Source organism: Lepidochelys olivacea (genome assembly GCF_965140295.1).
Source record: "Lepidochelys olivacea isolate rLepOli2 genome assembly, chromosome: 25".
NCBI classification, from domain to species: domain Eukaryota; kingdom Metazoa; phylum Chordata; order Testudines; family Cheloniidae; genus Lepidochelys; species Lepidochelys olivacea.
The window spans coordinates 11,355,751-11,374,617 of record NC_140435.1 but is presented as its reverse complement, the minus strand read 5'-3'; the positions used below and the strand labels follow the sequence as shown (position 1 = coordinate 11,374,617).

Here is an 18,867-nt window from a genome sequence, read left to right as displayed (position 1 = left end):
AGGCACTGCCAGCTGACTATACATGGCTTCATCTTCCAGGAAAATATCTAGGTTAATATCTTAAGTCTGCCTGTGCTGAGTGTCTCCACCTTTTCTCACAACAGATCTAGCCTTTCTAGTGCATACTGAGTTACCTTTCGTTAATGAGATTTGTTGTGCATTTTGGTGAAAATGATGTAGGCTCACTGTAATGTTCTCTCTGATATAAACAAAGATGTGCACAGGGAGGCAGCAGGTAAAACAGATGGCTGCTTATTATTCTTGCATCCATTTCTTCTTCCCCCTCAGTTCCTACTTGCTTTATAGCCACCATTCCTCATGACTTCCATCTGTCTTGTCTCTTCACTGGGAACGAGTTTGTTCTGGAAGTGCAGAGAAGGGGTGGAGTAAATCACCATGGGATGCAGAAGTCTAATTCAGAAGTTAAATGTTTTTGGTTTAAAAAAAGATGAGCTGAATCAAATTAGTGACTTGGTGATCCTATAGTTGTGAAATTGTAGTAGAGATCTGTGTGTGGAAATAAGGACGCAGTTGTGTTTGTAATACGATTGCGGCAGGAATGCTGTAGTGTTTCCTTGTTTTGAAGGGGGAGGAATGGTAGATAAGAGCTGTCCACTGCCACAATATTGGTATCTTGGGTTTCCCCCCTCAGCAAAGAGAGAAGAGAAATACTCTGAGTTCCTAAATTTATATGTGTGTGGTTCTTTTCCTGACAAGTATTGGATGTGGCATATAGGTCCTCTTTAAATTGCATGTCAAATCCACAAGAGAAACAATAAGATGCCACAGTGATCTATTTCTTAGGCTACTCTGTGCTCTTTAGGCTTTTATACCATCACCATGACTACTTGTTTGTTCTGAACTCAGGAAGATGATCAAGAAGCTATTCTGTCACCTGAGGTGTCATTTTAATTCCTCCCATGTATAAACCCTTCTAAAACTCAAATAGGTCATGTGGTGTTTAGTGGAAATGGTCTCTCAGAGAAATGAGTCTTCCACTTGGGCCAGTAAGCGGAGAGGTGTGTGTTCCAGGGTGATTGTCTACTAGTGCTTCTGTATATTTTATTGCTATATGTGCACCTTTCAAAGGTGCACTGCAACTAGTGAGTGAGAATTTTCTTAGGTCTTGAACTTGTTTTGTAATGGGCAGTTTATTGTGAGTGAATTGCAGTAGTTCTCTGGTCAGTAGGCACAAGTACAACTTAAGGTTATTGGATAGAAAACTCTAAATGGCATAACTATAAGATCATAGAATCATAGAATACCAGGGTTGGAAGGGACCTCAGGAGGTCATCTAGTCCAACCCCCTGCTCAAAGCAGGACCAATCCCCAATTTTTGCCCCAGATCCCAAATGGCCCCCTCAAGGATTGAACTCACAACCCTGGGTTTAGCAGGCCAATGCTCATGTGCTGCACTTCTCTGAACATTGAGTTAAAATTTAAAAAAATAAGTCACAAATCTGAAAAGACGGGAAGAAAAAAAAGTTGGAGGAAGTTGGGAAGACTGTGGAAGGTACCAAGTGGAGTGAAATTCTGGACCAGAAGGTGGGATTGTAACTAGGAATAACAGGCCCTGGTTGTACCTGGGGTCTAGTAAAGGGCAGCAACAAGCTGCAGCATAACCTCAGGAAATTCCCTCTTCCTTGATAGTAGCTGGCATCAGGAACTGGAAAAGACTTTGTGGTATGTGAATCTGGCGAAATCTGGGATTTCGGGGGTGAGTGTTTTACAGGAAATGGCGACCTTAAGATTCCGTGAGAAAACCTGTGCAAATTATTAATGACATATTAGCCAAATAGTTATTTAAAAACTCCCTCAGTAGGACAGGTAAAAACCATGGTACTGAGTTCAAAAATTCTGTGTTCAGGCTTTCATTACAAAGGAATCCTACCTACAAATCAGTGATGGGATCCAAAATTCTTCAAATAAATTGAGTCTTGGGATGACTTTCCTGCTTCTCATGGAATTCACAAACTAGCTCTCCCTTGTCCTCTTGGCTTCTGCTAACCATCCCGGTCAGAGGGGACTTATCCCTGTGATTTATTAATACTTCTGAAGAGAACCTTTTTTTTTTTAGATCATCACTGGAATGCACCAAGTATCAACAAAATTTTCTGTGGGGAGAGCACCCCTCAGATATCCCTAAACAGTGTGCATTCTCCCCCATTTAAAATGATAGGGAAGCACACAGTGTTCAAGTATCAATAGACTTGTTATATTTTCCAGGCACAAAGTGTAAACAAACAGTTCTAGTGAAGTGCAGTTTAATCCAAGTATGTTTGCTAAGTGGTTTTGTCTCCTTTCTTGGTTACGTTTGTGAAAAAGAACTTTGCTTAAAAGGAAAAACAAACTAATAGATTGCTGAAGACTTCACTCCTCCTGGCTACTTAAAACTCCTGGATCAGTGCTTTAAGATAGTCCAAGGGGAAAGGTCGGCTGGGAATCTCTTGGTTGGAGGATTTCACTGTCATAGATCACTGTGGTGTTTTAAGCAGAGCAAATAGATGTGAAAGTTCATCTCTGAGTCAAAAGCAAGGTGTTTCTCCAGACTAAATACATCACTCTGGAACATGTGATGAAAGCTTTCTTCAGGTGGGCATATCTAAAATGAATTGAATTTCCACTTCTTTGGTTGGTGGTGGGTTTTTTGTTTCTAATATTTTCAGTTCATTTTGTAAAACAGGCACTGATCCCAGGTTCTGTGCACTTGTGCGAATGTTAAAGCCTCACAGAACTGAAGTGAGCAATAGCCACAGTGCAGAAATTTGTTGGTGGCCTGTCCCTCTCTTTTTGCCTTATTTGAATATTTGGACTGTGTCCGAGGGCAGTTTAAAAACCAGGAGATAAGGAGTCTGCACAATTGCATCTGGAGTCCTTTCTCACATCTCCCCGCAGCCAAGATTTGGAAACTGATCTAATTCTGGCAAAACCTAGTTTAATTTGGGGCTTGCTGCCAGTGTTCGTGGCATGGTTGCAGAAGTGAATTGCATGTTTCACAGTGAGGTGGGAGGAAGGGAATCTGTCTTGCTGCACTTCTCTTTCTGAGGATGGACATGGCTAACTGCTCTGAGGTGTTTGAGTTGCTTTGACAATTGCTCAAGCTACAGTCTCTCTCTCTCTCTCTGGGGGGTAGGGACCAATCACACCCATTCTGTTTCCCTTGTTTCTCCCCCTTGCACGCACACACAGTATCCCACCCACTTCTGCTGTGCTCCTGGGGTGAAGGGCGAGAATAGAAGACGTCACAGGCTGATTAGTTATGTTTTGGCTCTCATGGAGGCATTGGATCTTCCACACATGTGGATTTGGCAGTGGCTTTCTTAAAGAGCTCTATTTAATTCAATTTCTGCTGTTAAACAGGGCAAGATGTATGACGAATTTAAGCCTACGAAGGAATCTAGCAATCCTCCCTACCAACGATAGACGTTGCCAAATCCTCTTCTAGCTGAGCAAGGCGGTGCTGGTGGCCATGAAGAGGACTTGATCCTGCCCCATTGTGTTCCTTAGAGAGGCCTTTGGCTTCTCCGTCAGTGGTTTGCACTCTTCTTGAGTGATGCTGTCAGGCTCCCAGGCAGCAGCAAGCAATGGAGCTTTTAGCAAAAAAACAAGAAAAACCCAAACCCAATCCAGAACAACCCATACTGGCAAAGTGTTTCAGGTGGTGAAAGGTTATCCTGTGTGCATGCAGAACAAGTCCTTCTTGTCCAGAAGTCCAGAACTGCTTCACAGTTAAATGTCCCTCTTTTAAAAAAAAGATGCAGATTTCTCCCTAGAGCGAGGAGAAGAAACAGTCTTGAGATTTCTGTTTGGTTTTGAGTTTCAGCATCTTGATTTGGGAGCAAGCTTGGAAAAACCATTGTAGCACACTAACACGACTGTTATTCTGAAACCTGTCTTACCACTGTGTCGGACATGGGTCTGATCCAGTCTGGCAATTCTGAAGGTCTTTCTAGGCCAGTATCCTGTCTCTGACAGGGGCTAGGTACCAGATGTTTCACAGGAAGGTGTAAGAGCCCTGCAGTAGGTAGATGGGGTGGGGAGGGGGGAAGGGAATAATCCACCTCCCCTGTAGGTCTCATCCTGCTCTCTAACAGTGAGAGATTGGCTTAAACTTTGTGCCTCACAGTTTAAGCCAAATATCCATTCCAAAACTTCTGGTGGCATTACTTAGGATAACTCTTGATATCCATATAAATATCTAACCCTTATTGATCTTAAGTTAAATCAGACCTGCCCCATAGCAGGTTTAACTGAGGCCTAGTCTACCCTTAAAAGTTGTACTGGTATAATTATGTTGGATGTGGTGTGATTCCTCCCTCCCCTGCCTTTTTTTTTTTTAATTTATTTGTATTAATTGGTGGAGTTATACCGGTACAGGCCCTAGGATGGATGCAGTTATATTGGTATAAAGGTGGCCTAGTGGCTAGAGCACTGGAATGGGACTTAGAAGACCTGGGTTTTATTCCCAGCTCTGTCGCTGGCCTGTTGGGTGACCATGGGCAAGTCATTTCACTGCCCTCTGCCCCAGTTTCCCCACATGTAAAATGGTGATAAGGATACTGTGACGACCTTTTGTAAATTACTTTGAGATCTACTGCATAGGAGCTAGGTATTCTATTCTTATACCGGTACAGTCATCCCCCTTCCTGTATGATGACCGCTGTACTAGTATAATCACCTTTGTACCGATAACACTGAGTTGTGGGACGGAGGGTGGCATTGTTAAAGCAGTACGACGTTCTAGTGTGGACAAGGCCTAACACAGTAGTACAAAGTGATGTAAACTGCCAGTCTTGTCTATACTAGAGCTCCCATTTCTGCTAATGCTGATTCAGGTGAATGCGAGGGCTCATATTTTATTTATTTATTTTTCATAAATAAATTGGTTCGGTTAGGGGAAACTCCTCGTCCCCGCTGTTTGGGGGTAGCAGTACTAGACCTTGCTAGCAATAGCTGTTTGCTGCTTTCTTGATTTCTGTCTGAGTGTGGGCAGGGCTGTAAATTGGGTCACTTCTGTTTAATCGTGAAGTCTGCACTGACTGAAGCTGTGACCTTGCTCATGCTCAATCCTGCCAGGGCTGATGTACTGGGGGCCTTTCTCTAGCTCAGTGGTTCTCAAACTTTGGTACTGGTGACCCCTTTCACATAGCAAGCCTCTGAGTGCAACCCCCACCCTCTTATAAATTAAAAACACTTTTTTATATATATAACAGCATTATAAATGCTGGATGTAAAGCAGGGTTTGGAGTGGAGGCTGACCTCTCGCGACCTCCCATATAATAACCTTGTGACCCCCTGAGGGGTCCCAACCCCCAGTTTGAGAACCGCTTCTCTAGCTTATCCCTAATGCATTTGGGACCCCTTCTGTAGGCCCATCTAAACAACAAGAGCATCGCTTTTATAATGGTCTCAGCCTAACATCTACCTGGATCGAGTCTTCATGTTTCTAAAACAGGCTGGAGACTAGACCAAAATGTCTTTCTAAAACAGGTCCGACATGCTTTGGCCTTAATCAAGCTGATGCCACGAACCTTGCTGAACCTGTCCTTCTTTATAAACTGGCTCAGCAAATAATGGATGATTTTTCTAGTGCAACTGGACCTTGCTTCTCTATCCTCTAGCCCAGTGTTTCTCACCTTTTTGATACCAGGGACCAGCTTACTGCCTTCCTCAACTGTGCCAGGGGGATCTCAGGGACTGGTGCTGGTCCGTGAACCGGTCATTGGAATGGGCTAGAGCGGTGCTTCTTGCCCATCCCATCCTTGGAAGCTTCTGACTTCCAAATGCCACAAAGGTCCTTGCTGCAGCAGCTAATAGTTGAATCAAAAGATGAACTGTATAGTAAGAAAGCAGTGCTGCTTGATCTGTGAAATAAAGACACATCCTCTTCCCCCGGCAGGATTTGGGGAGGAGAGAGCGTTACTGCCCCCCCTTTCTTGGTCTGAAATGCAAAGCCCAGCAACCTCCTCCCCCCGTGCATGAAACCCAAAAGCCATTGCCCGAGGGAAGGATGGGGAGCAGTAGGTAGGTCTAACAATCCTCACAACCCTATGGCAGATATTGGCAATTCTGAAAAGTGGCAGGTGTCAGTAACTCCACTCTCTTTCATGAGGCTGGTGACTGCTTTCATGATCTCTTCCTTTGATAGCAAGAGTTTTTCCTGCAGCACAGTCCAAGAGCCAGAACAATTCTCTGTAACCTGATGATAGCTGTTATAGCTGGAGCAGCCAAGAGATCTCTAGGATCAACTTGCATGCATGCTCCCTGTCCAGCCAGTTGCTAATGAGTCCCCAGAACTTCCTTCCACTTAATTTGGCAACACGAGCTCAGCAATGTGGTGGTATGCACTGAAGTGCCTGGGAGATGAGGTCTGGTCCCAGGCATGCAGTACAAGAACAGTTTTGTGGCTGGGGGAGAGAATGCAGCTGACAGGAGGTGGATAGAATTTCTCCCATTCTCATGCAGGCTGGGCTGGCATTTCCTTGATCTATATATTTGAGGCATGGTCGTCTTCTTGTGGCTTTACACTTGAGTCTTCGTGCATTTTTCTTCATTGCTGCTTTATAAGAACTATATAAAAAAAATAAATCTGCAGAGCAGTATCAAGTCAGTTCCTTACTACTTTGACAGAAGTGCTAAAGGACAATGTATCTGTCTTTCTGCTCACTTCCTTCATTCTGCATACGGCGGCCAGGTGGTGGGTTCCTCTGGAATGTCTGCGGGGGAAACGTGTCACTTCAGGACTAGCTGCACAGCATGTGATCCTCTGGTAGAAGGGAAAGCGGTTGTTAGCTGTGCAATGTGCAGGATAACCTTTGTTAAAAACCAAACCAAAACAGCTCTTTGTTACTTTACAGACTCTTTAAATCACTCTGGCAGTACACGGGTATTAAAGTGGATGTAAGTGCTGCTCTGGGCCATGGGGGGCCTCCCTGGCTATGTAGAAGTGGCATAGGACTTTGTGTTATCCTTGCTCAAAAACCTAGCGCACCTAGGGTGAGCCGCAATGAACTAATGTAAGTGAAAGCATCCCAGAGGCTGCCAGAACTCTGCAATGGATGCTAGGCAGGGCTCTGACGACAGGATCATTGGCAAAACTCCTGTTGACTTCAGTGTGGCCAGGAATTCACCACAGAAGCATAACAGTGTCTTAAAGCTACCAAATGCCGGAACCAAGTAACTAAGAATCAGGTCCATTGAGTTTCAACTTAACCAGGGCTGAAGAGAAGGAAGGAAAGGATGAGGGCGGGGGGAGACTGTACTGGTGCCCTGAGCTTGGGGAGTAATGGGGAGAAACATCTGTGTAAATAAAATGAAATGGGAGGGAGGTGGGGCCCCAGCAAATGTGATATATCTGGGGCCCAAATTTCTCTTGACAGGCCTGAGTTTGTGTAATAATTTTCAGAGAGACTCATTTTTCAGATGCTCTTGTGTGTTGAAAGATCTCCAGAGACAATACAGCATGGGGCAAATAACCAGCATGGTACCTCATGCAGGCAAGCTTTAGTCTTGCTCTGCAGGATTGAGTCTAGGGAGTGAAAAGAGAATTCAATCTCTATGGCTTGCTCAGTGTTTGGCCTTTCTGCTGAGACTGCCAATAAGGAGATAGCCAAGGTTGCTTAATGGAAACATCGTTTTGCCTCAGTGCTTTTTTAGTTCATCCGGATTTTGTAAGAGATCTGGGACCTTCATCAACCCAAAAACAGAATTGCCAAGCGTGTGGTGGCTTTTCCCCAGCTGTGCGATGCTCAAATAAAATTGGGTTCCTGTCTTGATTTTGTGTCACTGGAGCATGTACAATCCCACCCCCAATGAGACTGGAAAACATTTAGCTACTGTTGGTTTAAAAATTCAGTTTTCTATTGAAAGCCCACTTTCACTTCCTGCAAACATTGACAATGAGGGGTCTTTGGAACAGGAAATTGGTGCCTTGTCTCGTTAATATTTCAGTGGAAATTGCCAGTTGATGCTAAGCAAGCATATTTGCACTAAATGAGTGGATAATGATTTGATGCATGGAAAATCACTTGCATTGTCAGGTGATCATAGAATATGAGGGTTGGAAGGGACCTCAGGAGGTCATCTAGTCCAACCCCCTGCTCAAAGCAGGACTAATCCCCAACTAATTAGTGGAATAGATGGCAGTGTTGTGATATGGAAACCTGTTCCCTAGGACTTGAAGTGTGGAGTGAGTGATCTCACAAGAGATTAATTTTAAAAAATTGTCATGCACAAAGTATTCTAGTTGCAAACAAAATCTAGCAAAACTAAACCACCCGGAAACAAATGTATATAAAATGCGTATTTAAAAATGGCAACATAGTCAGTTGTGATACTCTCCTGGGAAAAGGAATTACAATATAGTAAGACTTGAAGAGAGAGACAGGTTCAACAGATATTTTCAAACTGTTCATTTTCAGTGTCAGATTCACTCTAGAGTAAATGGTTATGAGCAAAAATCAATGTACAGTCTAAGTTGGAAATATGAAAATACTTTGCAAAGCGGACTAGAACCTGCAGCAGAAAGGAGGAAGATGATATTAAATGGCAAGGTTAGAAAGCCACTGAATGAGAGTATACTCTTTCTCCTATGTGCTTATTTCTGATACAGCATTCTATTATGTCCGACCTTGCATGGAAAAAGCGTTCTCTGTAATCATCACAGTGGAAGGGTTTTTAGAAACAACACTCAGTTCTAACTTCGCTCAACCTTGTAACTATTTGTGGACTTTTCTGTCGTGGTAGTTTCCAGTTTTGAAACCATCAGTTCAAATTCTTCAATTTTACTTCCAGACAGTTCTTGGGAGAAGTCACTTCAAGACAACACAGGGTAAGATCTGACATCAGTAGAGCTATGTGAGTTTATATGTTCTGATGATCAAGACTGAAAGCAGAATAAAGGCCCAAATTTGTGGTGCAGTGAACATCCCAACTCCCATTGGAGCCAGGAGTGCTCAGCACCATGCAGGATTGGGCCCCAGTTGCCCCATCCAAAGGTGTGGCGAGCTTAAATGGATGAAGTTAAACATTGTGTTATGCTGGCAGCAATAAACATGACTCACGTGGCACAGGTTCTATTAATATTAACCCAGCCAGGAATCCCCTGCAGTCCTCCAGGTCTGGCTTCCAGCATTCATGTACTCCTGAGGGGCAGAGCCTGGGGAAAACGTGACTTGTTTAAGCATGGGTGTCCCATGTACAGCATGACAATCATGTATTACACAGCGTGGAATCTGGTATGTTGTTGAGAGGACGTTCAAGAGGGACTCCCCTATTCAGCTGATCAGCCTTTGTTATACTTCAGTCCTGTCATCCTAGCCTGACACAGGGAGGCACAGAGCTCCTGTGAGGTGCCAGTTGCTATCGTTGGAGATCATTGTTTAAACGATTCATGTGTTTGCCGAGCTGTGTGCATCTGTGGAGGTGGGAGAGTTGGGAAGCATTCAATTCTGTTACACCCATTTCTTCTACAGTGAACTTGGCTGGCAATGAATTTACCATTCTATCCTAGGTAATAATACTTAGCACTTATACAAACATTTGCCATTGCAGCCACCTAAAAAGAGACGTCGCTCACACTGTATCTTAATATTATTGCCCATGCAATTGGCCCTCTCCTTTCTTGCATCCTTTGTCAGCAATGAAGTAGTTAAAATAACACTGTTTCTATTATCATAGATCAGCATTTATGGCCCCACCTCTCTGAGCTATGGTTTCAGCCTGCCTGCAAACTCGGGCAGATGCTGCTGCATTGGTTGCAATCTCTTCATGTTTTAAATGTTTCCTTTGCAACCGTAAAGGCTTGGTAGATTTCTTTTGAATGAAAGCTGAGATTCTTGATCACAAAGGTGGCAGTGGAGAGAAGTACAAGTTCAGTACCCACAGCCCAGTTCAACACCTCATCTATGAGTGAGGAAAGTATTATCCTCATTTTACAGATGAGTAGGACCCTACCAAATTCATGGTTCATTTTGGGTAAATGTCATAGTCATAGGACTTCAAAAATCTTAAATTTGATGGTCTCAGGTGTTTAAATCAGAAATTTCAGGGTGTTGTAACCGTGGGGGTCTTGATCCAGAAGGGAAGGGTTGCAAGGCTTTTGTAGGGGGGTTGCCATCCTTAGTTCTGCACTGCTCTCAGAGCTGGACACCCCACCAACACCTGCCCATCTCTGAAGGCAGTGCAGAAGTAAGGGTGGCAGTACTGCAACCCCCTACAGTAGCCATATTTCACAGGGAAGGGCAGATTTCATGATCTGTGATGCATTTTTCACCGCTGTGAATTTGATAGGGCCCTACAGATGAGGAAATCCAGGACGCAGCTCGTTCAAAGCCAAAGTGGCAGATCCAAGCCTAGGACTTCTGGCTCCTAGTCCTGATCTAATTTCGCTGACTGGGCCGCATCACTCTCCCCTATTTGTTTCTATTTAAATGTGTTAAAGTTGGAAACTGTCCTTCTTTTATAAAAGATCAGTAGGTCATGGGTGAGTGTCAGTGAACTATCGAAAGTGTCAGGAAACAGGAAGGTGGTGGGGGATAGGTTCCTGAATTCAGAGAAAGGAAATGTTTCCTCCCATCTCTCCCCACCAACACTTTCCCCCAGGGAGGGAGCAAAGTAAGGATGAGATCAGGCAGGCCAGGTTGTAAAAACAGATTCATTTCTATAGCACGTCCTCGTTTCTCTCCCTTATTCTGTATATGTTAATGCCTTTGTGCAGGCTTGCTGCCCCATCACACCTCCATCAAACAGGTAGCAATTCTGGAGGAGCTGCCAACCTCATCACAGAAGGTCGTCTTCCTTTCTGCAGTGGTTGGAACCAACTAGGTAACCCTCTCTGAGGAATTGCTGAAACACTTGTATAGATTCAAGGCACAATTGTGGATTTCACCAGCTTGCTGTTTCTTGATATCCTTCCTGGGAAGGCTGCAAGCTCTTTTGGGGGAAAGTGCACGTTAGGCCAAAGGAAAAGGTTCCCCCATAAATCCCATTCTGGTGTCAAAGTAGCAGAAATGTGGGGCTTTGAGTTCTGGGCTGTAGCCATAGTGCGGGTATGTTTTGAGTGGGGGAGCCTGCTCCTTAACGAACACCCTCCCCGGCTTTTCCAGTGATCTCACCCCTTTGCTGAGGCCATGTATCCTGCGCTACTCTGCAGAGGTTCTGCAGTAGGGGCCCATGAAGTGCCATGCACAGATGAAAATAGTGCACTCCTCTGATACGTGGCATTTCCAAAGAAGTAGTATCTATGCCTCTATGAAACTCATTGGGGATTTGCTATGGGACAGGACAGGAGAGGGTGCCCATCCAGTGTGAGAATCTGCTGCAGGCCGACTTGGGGAAGTGTCCTGCTGCCTCTCTGACACTTCTAGTGGTTCCTTATCTGTCCCAAATATGCTGCCAAATTTTTGGCAAAGAGCAGCGACCAAACCAACCTGAGGCTCACCAGACGGCATCCACGGAGGTTTGCTTGTGCAGAAGTTCAGCTTTGGGGGCACTGCTGAGTTGTTTCACAAGAAGACTTCCGTGCACTAGCTCTGACGTGGTCTGTCCTGCTATCTACAGTAAATCATTAACATAGGGACATAGGCAAGTCCTGGGATCGGAGCCTAACATGTGATGAGTGACTCCACCTTTACCCTGTGAATATGCGTAATTTAATATATTATCTGCTATCTGCCAAATCACATTTCTCACTGCATATGCAGAAATCTTGTCTCAAAATCATGAGTCAGGCTGCTCCAGCTGGGCAGGGGTGAGTTAGATCTGTGCTCAGTTGTGACAGAGAAGGATGTATACTTGCGGATGATACTAAACTGGGAGGAGTGGTAGATATGCTGGAGGGCAGGGATAGGATACAGAGGGACCTAGACAAATTGGAGGATTGGGCCAAAAGAAATCTGATGAGGTTCAATAAGGATAAGTGCAGGGTCCTGCACTTAGGACGGAAGAACCCAATGCACAGCTACAGATTAGGGACCGAATGGCTAGGCAGCAGTTCTGCGGAAAAGGACCTAGGGGTGACAGTGGACGAGAAGCTGGATATGAGCCAGCAGTGTGTCCTTGTTGCCAAGAAGGCCAATGGCATTTTGGGATGTATAAGTAGGGCAGATCGAGGGAAGTGATCGTCCCCCTCTATTCGACATTGGTGAGGCCCCATCTGGAGTACTGTATCCAGTTTTGGGCCCCACACTACAAGAAGGATGTGGATAAATTGGAGAGAGTCCAGCGAAGGGCAACAAAAATGATTAGGGGTCTGGAACACATGAGTTATGAGGAGAGGCTGAGGGACCTGGGATTGTTTAGTCTGCAGAAGAGAAGAATGAGGGGGGATTTGATAGCTGCTTTTAACTACCTGAGAGGTGGTTCCAGAGAAGATGGTTCTAGACTATTCTCAGTGGTGGAAGAGGACAGGACAAGGAGTAATGGTCTCAAGTTGCAGTGGGGGAGGTTTAGGCTGGATATTAGGAAAAACTTTTTCACTAGGAGGGTGGTGAAACACTGGAATGCATTGCCTAGGGAGGTGGTGGAATCTCCTTCCTTAGAAGTTTTTAAGGTCAGGCTTGACAAAGCCCTGGCTGGGATGATTTAATTGGGGATGGGTCCTGCTTTGAGCAGGGGGTTGGACTAGATGACCTCCTGAGGTCCCTTCCAACCCTGATATTCTATGATTCTATGTAGGCTCTTGGGAAGCCCTAGAAATTCCCTGTAGGGCACCTCCAGCTTCTCTCTCGAACAGGCTTGTGTGACACATGCGTGTAACTTCTTCAGGTTTTGACCCTGTCATGGCCTCTCTTTGTGGTTAGAAAAAGCATCCTTTCTCCATGTCTGATTTCCTTTTCCCGTCCTGTTAAACTGCAACCCCATCACTTTCAGAAAGGGATTGCTGTTGACAGGAAATGGATGCGCTCTGTGGGCAGGGACTGAGCAGTGACGGATCCCTAAGCTAGAGAGAGGATCAACAAGTTGTTCCTGGATCCAGTCCAGTAACGGTGTGTGTTTATCTCAGTATTGTGTTAACTGATCATTGTGTCTCAGGTTGTAGAAATGGTAACCATCCTGCCAGAGAGAGTGAGGGCGCACACAAGTTCTATACCTCTTAGGCTGATATGCACAGATTTGGAACTCAGCAGCCAGATGTAGCAATGTTTATGTTGATACAGTCTGTTATGAATCCCAGTAGCCCAGATGTCTCAACCCTGTTGCAGTAATACTGCATGAAAATCAACATGGTCATTAAGAACCGTGCCACTGTCTCTTCCAAAGAAGGCCTTTCATTGTGTGACTTGTTTAATTAGCTTTGCTGCTGCTATCTTATTAATAAAACTTGCAGCCACTGGGTATTTCAGAATCCTCTTATTGCATACTAACTACCAGATAATAACACCTGATAGTGTCACTAATATTTAGTGTGCTGTTCTGAAAAGTGACTTAAACATGGACCCCCCCCCCCCCCCCCGGATGCAGTCTTATCGTTCGGTGGCTACAAGGTCAAGTTTGCTCTGTTAACAAGTTTTAAAGGCGCTTTTTCTAACTATAACAACCCTTCAGAATTCTCACTTGGATCTGAAAGTCAAGCAGGCTTCTTGCTAGCTCAGGCATCATCCCCAGCAATGAAAACTTATTAAGCATTCAATTGATGAAGTCAGAATAGAGTCCAGCTCATCCTCCAAAGTTCTGTTGACTCTAGGGCGAGCAGTACTTTAACAAAACAAACAAACAAAAAAGTTACCTTTATCAGCGTGTGCAGATATCACTCTGAATATACACCCACAGAACAGATCTCTTTAGTAAGAAGGTGCCTTTTTTCCACATAAACAGGTTTCTGATCTTAACCACATTGAAACTGCTATGGGGGGAAGCATTTAAAAACAAAACACCCACAACCTCTTTTGTCCCAGACACACATCTGTGTACATGTGTTGTTGGGAATTTTTGAGATTGATCTGGCACAAACCTGGAGTACCAGATATTGGGATTATTCTCACTTATAAAGCTCCTCTGTGAATCAGAGAAAAGTAAAATGCTAAGGGATGACTCTTGTTTGTGCCTGCAGGGGACAGTTACATTTAAGTACCCGTTATCGGTTGGACTCAGGATTTGGAATGTACCTCTGACTGTAGCAGCAAGGCAATTGAACTGCATTTGAGCGTACATTAAAATCCAGATAGGCCCTTAAAAATAAAAATGATCTACCGAGCATCTGCAGCATTTGTCGGCATTTAAACCGTTATGAAAATAATGTTAGCAAAGTTCTCTTGATGGTTAGCAAAGATGAGCTTTACCTAGGCAAAATAACATTGGGATGAGTCTTGGGACGTCCTGCTGTGAAGGCTAGAGGTGTGACACAAGGTGCCATACCCTGATGCTGCGGCATGTTGGAATGCTCCTGGAAGAATAGAAACTAGTGAAGGAAGAGACCTTGTTTTGGTTTTTTTTTGCTCTTCCATGAGCTCTCCCCACTGTTTTTTTGTTGATGTCCAGAACTGAATGCAGTATTTCAGTTAGTTGCATTAGAGTGGATCTATAACCTACCTGCTGTATGACATGAAGCCTCTGTATATACAGCCCAAACCTGAGCTGGCTATATAGTGTTGCAAATCCATGCTTAATCTCCTGCCTACTTCTCAGCTCTAAATTTCTCTCTTGACATTCCTAACTTCCAGGCTCTCACCCCATAACACTGGTTGAAGTCACATTCTCTAGAAGTATTTATTTCTTCTGTATTAGCCAAGTATGCTCTGTACATAGCTTGTACCTCAGTATTTATTACATTTCATGGTAAGGAATTACAAATGTTGCTTATGCCACAGAAATTAGTGAATCTCTGGAAACTGCCACTGTACTCAGTCTGTCATTAAAATCTCATTAGTATCTGGCATGAGGGGCAAGAGGAAAACAGTGACTTTAATTAGTATGTAGCACTTCAAGAATTGGAGTGATACATTGAAGTCCTTGGATGAAATACACCATTGCAGTACAAAGTGCCATACAAATGTTAGGGGTCAGATTTTTTTTAGTGGTGCTGAGCACCCATAACTCCTGTCAAAATCATTGGGAATTGTGAATTCTCAGCACCGTTGAAAAATCGGGCCATAGTTGATTAAGCCCCAACTCTTCCTCCTTGTAAGGAGGGTAAATCTTATCATGCGCTCTAGTATAGATGAAGGCAAATGCCTCCGTTTAGAATATATGCTTTACGTGGGGTATTGCCATTATGGCAAAAGGTGTATATGGGCTCTGCTGAGCCATATGAGAATCTTCATCTGTGTGGCTGTCTCGCTTGCCGTATCTGACTGAATACATCTGCCTAGCAGGTTAGAGTATGGCAAAGGAAAAGTGGGCACTGGCTTTGCTCTTGCAGGATTTTGCTGTTCTACTGTATTATTCCACTCATTTTTGCAGCCCACTTTCACTGGCTAGGAAAAATCCTGGTGAAATTGCTATTTCATTGGTACAGGAATATAGTTGTTGTTCTGGGTTAAATCAGTGGTCCATCTGTCCATCTCTCTGCAACACTGGCCAGTACCAAATGCATCAAAGGAAGGTGCAATAAACCCCGTGTCCAATTATGGAAAAACTTGGGTAAGTTTCTTCCTATCTTCCATCATTTAGTGTTTGACTTATGCCATGAAGCACAAGGATTCATATGCCTTATAAACGTAATATTCTGCCTAATGCAACTGTAGACGTAAATGTATACTCCTGTTCTGAATCCTGTTAAACGCTTGATCTCAGTATTTGTGGCAAATGAGAACCACAGGTTAAATGTGCTTGCATAAATTCTTACCAATTAAAAAAAAAAAAACAAACCTCAGTTTCATTGACTGGCCTTGTTTTTGCAAGAGGTGTTAAACAGGAAGTCACAACTTTCTCTGTACTTTTAATGCAGGTCATCTTGGTAATCTTATTATTTGTCTCCTCTAAAATGCCGTCTTGGGCCAGATTCATACTGCGGACTTTTGCCAGCACAGCTGTGTCGGTCAGAGGTTTGATGAGGTGTGATCACTGACTAACATCGTTCTGGGATGTATTAGCAGGAGTGTTGTAAGCAAGATACGAGGAGTAATTTTTCTACTCTACTTCACACTGATAAGGCCTCAACTGGAGTATTGACAGGTTTCAGAGTAACAGCCGTGTTAGTCTGTATTCGCAAAAAGAAAAGGAGTACTTGTGGCACCTTAGAGACTAACCAATTTATTTGAGCATGAGCTTTCGTGAGCTACAGCTCCCTTCATCGGATGCATACCGTGGAAACTGCAGCAGACTTTATATACACACAGAGATCGAGCTCTGTGTGTATATAAAGTCTGCTGCAGTTTCCACGGTATGCATCCGATGAAGTGAGCTGTAGCTCACAAAAGCTCATGCTCAAATAATTTGGTTAGTCTCTAAGGTGCCACAAGTACTCCTTTTCTTTCAACTGGAGTATTGTGTCCAGTTCTGGGCACCACGTTTCAGGAAAGATGTGAACAAATTGGAGAAAGTCCAGAGGAGAGCAACAAAAATGATGAAAGGTCTAGAAAGCGTGACCTATGAGGAAGGATTGAAAAAATTGGGTTTGTTTAGTCTGGAGAAGAGAAGACCGAGAGGGGCATGATAACAGTTTTCAAGTGAAAAGGTTGTTGAAAAATTGTTCTTGTTAACCTCTGAGGAGAGAACAAGAAGCAATGGTCTTAAATTGCAGCAAGGAAGGTTTAGATTGGACATTCGGAAAAACTTCCTAATTGCCAGGGTAGTTAAGTACTGGAACAAATCGTTAAGGGAGGTTGTGGAATCTCCATCAATGGAGGTTTTTAGGAACAGGTTAGACATACACTTGTCAGGAACGGTTAGCTATTACTTAGATCTACCTGGAGTGCAAGGGACTGGGCTAGATGACCAACTGACCTGCACTTCTGTGATTCTGTGATCTAGGTCCTGCTGATCCATATAAGGATCCTCATCTATGTAGCTGTCTCGCTTGCCATATCTGACTAAATACATCTGCCTTGCGGAAGGTATTAGAGTATGGCAAAGGAAAACTTAGCACTTGCTTCTCTTGCACAGTATTCCTGATGTGGACCTGACCTCAGTCTCTCTTCAGAGGGAAATCTTTATAGGTTCTAAAAGGTTCTTTTTCTGCCCATCTCTGTATCCCATGAATTCATGCGTGTTGAACTCGGCACTTATGCACTGCTGGGTGTTGTCAACTGTAATACATTTTTTGCTTTCTTTGTCATCCTAGTCTTAGTGCTTTTCTATCTCTAGTGTTTAACATGCCCCTCTAAGGTAGGGGTGTATGTGTGTGTGTACAGATACAATAGAATTTACACTTGCCAGAAGTTCTGTATGTTCCCTTGGCTCTTACCGCAGTTGCTCATCTGAGTCCTCCGTCCCTCCCAGAGTCCAGCTCCTTCTCCCACTTCATCCTGCAGTACAGGTTGTCATGTTTGCCACTCCGCAGCCTCTTGCCTTTAATATATGGGATGCAAAGATTTCAGTATTAGGGGCCAAACTTCCCTAGTGTAAGTAAGTGTGACTTAGTTGACATTAGTTGCATTAAATAAATTTTTTATCATAAGTTAATGGGTCCCAATAACTTAAGTTCTAGTGGTTGTGTTGGGTGAGTAGTGGAAACCTGTTACTTCTCTATTTTCTTATGCACTTATCTTCACTAGTAATTTTTACTAGGGCTATCAATCTCCGTTAACTCACGTGATTAACTCAAACAAATTAATAGCGATTAATCACTCTTATAATAATAGAATACCAATTGACGTTTACGAAGTGCACAGCGGAAGCTACTAAATCGCATGCCCTGGTTCTCATGGGTGACTTTAATTTTCCTGATATCTGCTGGGAGAGCAGTACAGCGGTGCATAGACAATCCAGGAAGTTTTTGGAAAGCGTAGGGGACAATTTCCTGGTGCAAGTGCTAGAGGAGCCAACTAGGGGGGGAGCTTTTCTTGACCTGCTGCTCACAAACCAGGAAGAATTAGTAGGGGAAGCAAAAGTGGATGGGAATCTGGGAGGCAGTGACCATGAGTTGGTTGAGTTCGGGATCCTGACACAGGGAAGAAAGGTAAGCAGCAGGATATGGACCCTGGACTTCAGGAAAGCAGACTTCGACTCCCTCAGGGAACGGATGGGTAGGATCCCCTGGGGGACTAACATAAAGGGGAAAGGAGTCCAGGAGAGCTGGCTGTATTTCAAGGAATCCCTGTTGAGGTTACAGGGACAAACCATCCCGATGTGTCGAAAGAATAGTAAGTATGGCAGGCGACCAGCTTGGCTTAACGGTGAAATCCTAGCAGATCTTAAGCATAAAAAAGAAGCTTACAAGAAGTGGAAGGTTGGACATATGACCAGGGAAGAGTATAAAAATATTGCTCGGGCATGTAGGAATGAAATTAGGAGGGCCAAATAGCACCTGGAGCTGCAGCTAGCGAGAGATGTTAAGAGTAACAAGAAGGGTTTCTTCAGGTATGTTGGCAACAAGAAGAAAGCCAAGGAAAGTGTGGGCCCCTTAATGAATGAGGGAGGCAACCTAGTGACGGAGGATGTGGAAAAAGCTAATGTACTCAATGCTTTTTTTGCCTCTGTCTTCACGAACAAGGTCAGCTCCCAGACTGCTGTGCTGGGCATCACAACATGGGGAATAGATGGCCAGCCCTCTGTGGAGAAAGAGGTGGTTAGGGACTATTTAGAAAAACTGGATGTGCACAAGTCCATGGGGCCGGATGAGTTGCATCCGAGAGTGCTAAAGGAACTGGCGGCTGTGATTGCAGAGCCATTGGCCATTATCTTTGAAAACTCGTGGCGAACGGGGGAAGTCCCGGATGACTGGAAAAAGGCTAATGTAGTGCCAATCTTTAAAAAAGGGAAGAAGGA

At 44.1% G+C, this 18,867-nt stretch overlaps 1 protein-coding gene across 7 annotated transcripts in view; it reads left to right on the top strand.

The window, feature by feature from the left end:
- SH3GL1 (SH3 domain containing GRB2 like 1, endophilin A2) overlaps positions 1-18,867 on the top strand; it is a 54,374-nt gene that overhangs the window by 1,482 nt on the left and 34,025 nt on the right. The window contains exon 1 of one of the 7 annotated variants that reach the window (XM_084614450.1): positions 10,746-10,824. The exons of the other annotated variants lie outside the window; for them this stretch is intronic. The gene's annotated coding sequence lies outside the window, so the exon portion shown is untranslated. Of the gene's footprint in view, positions 1-10,745; positions 10,825-18,867 lie in introns of those variants that run through there. 7 annotated transcript variants of the gene reach the window in all.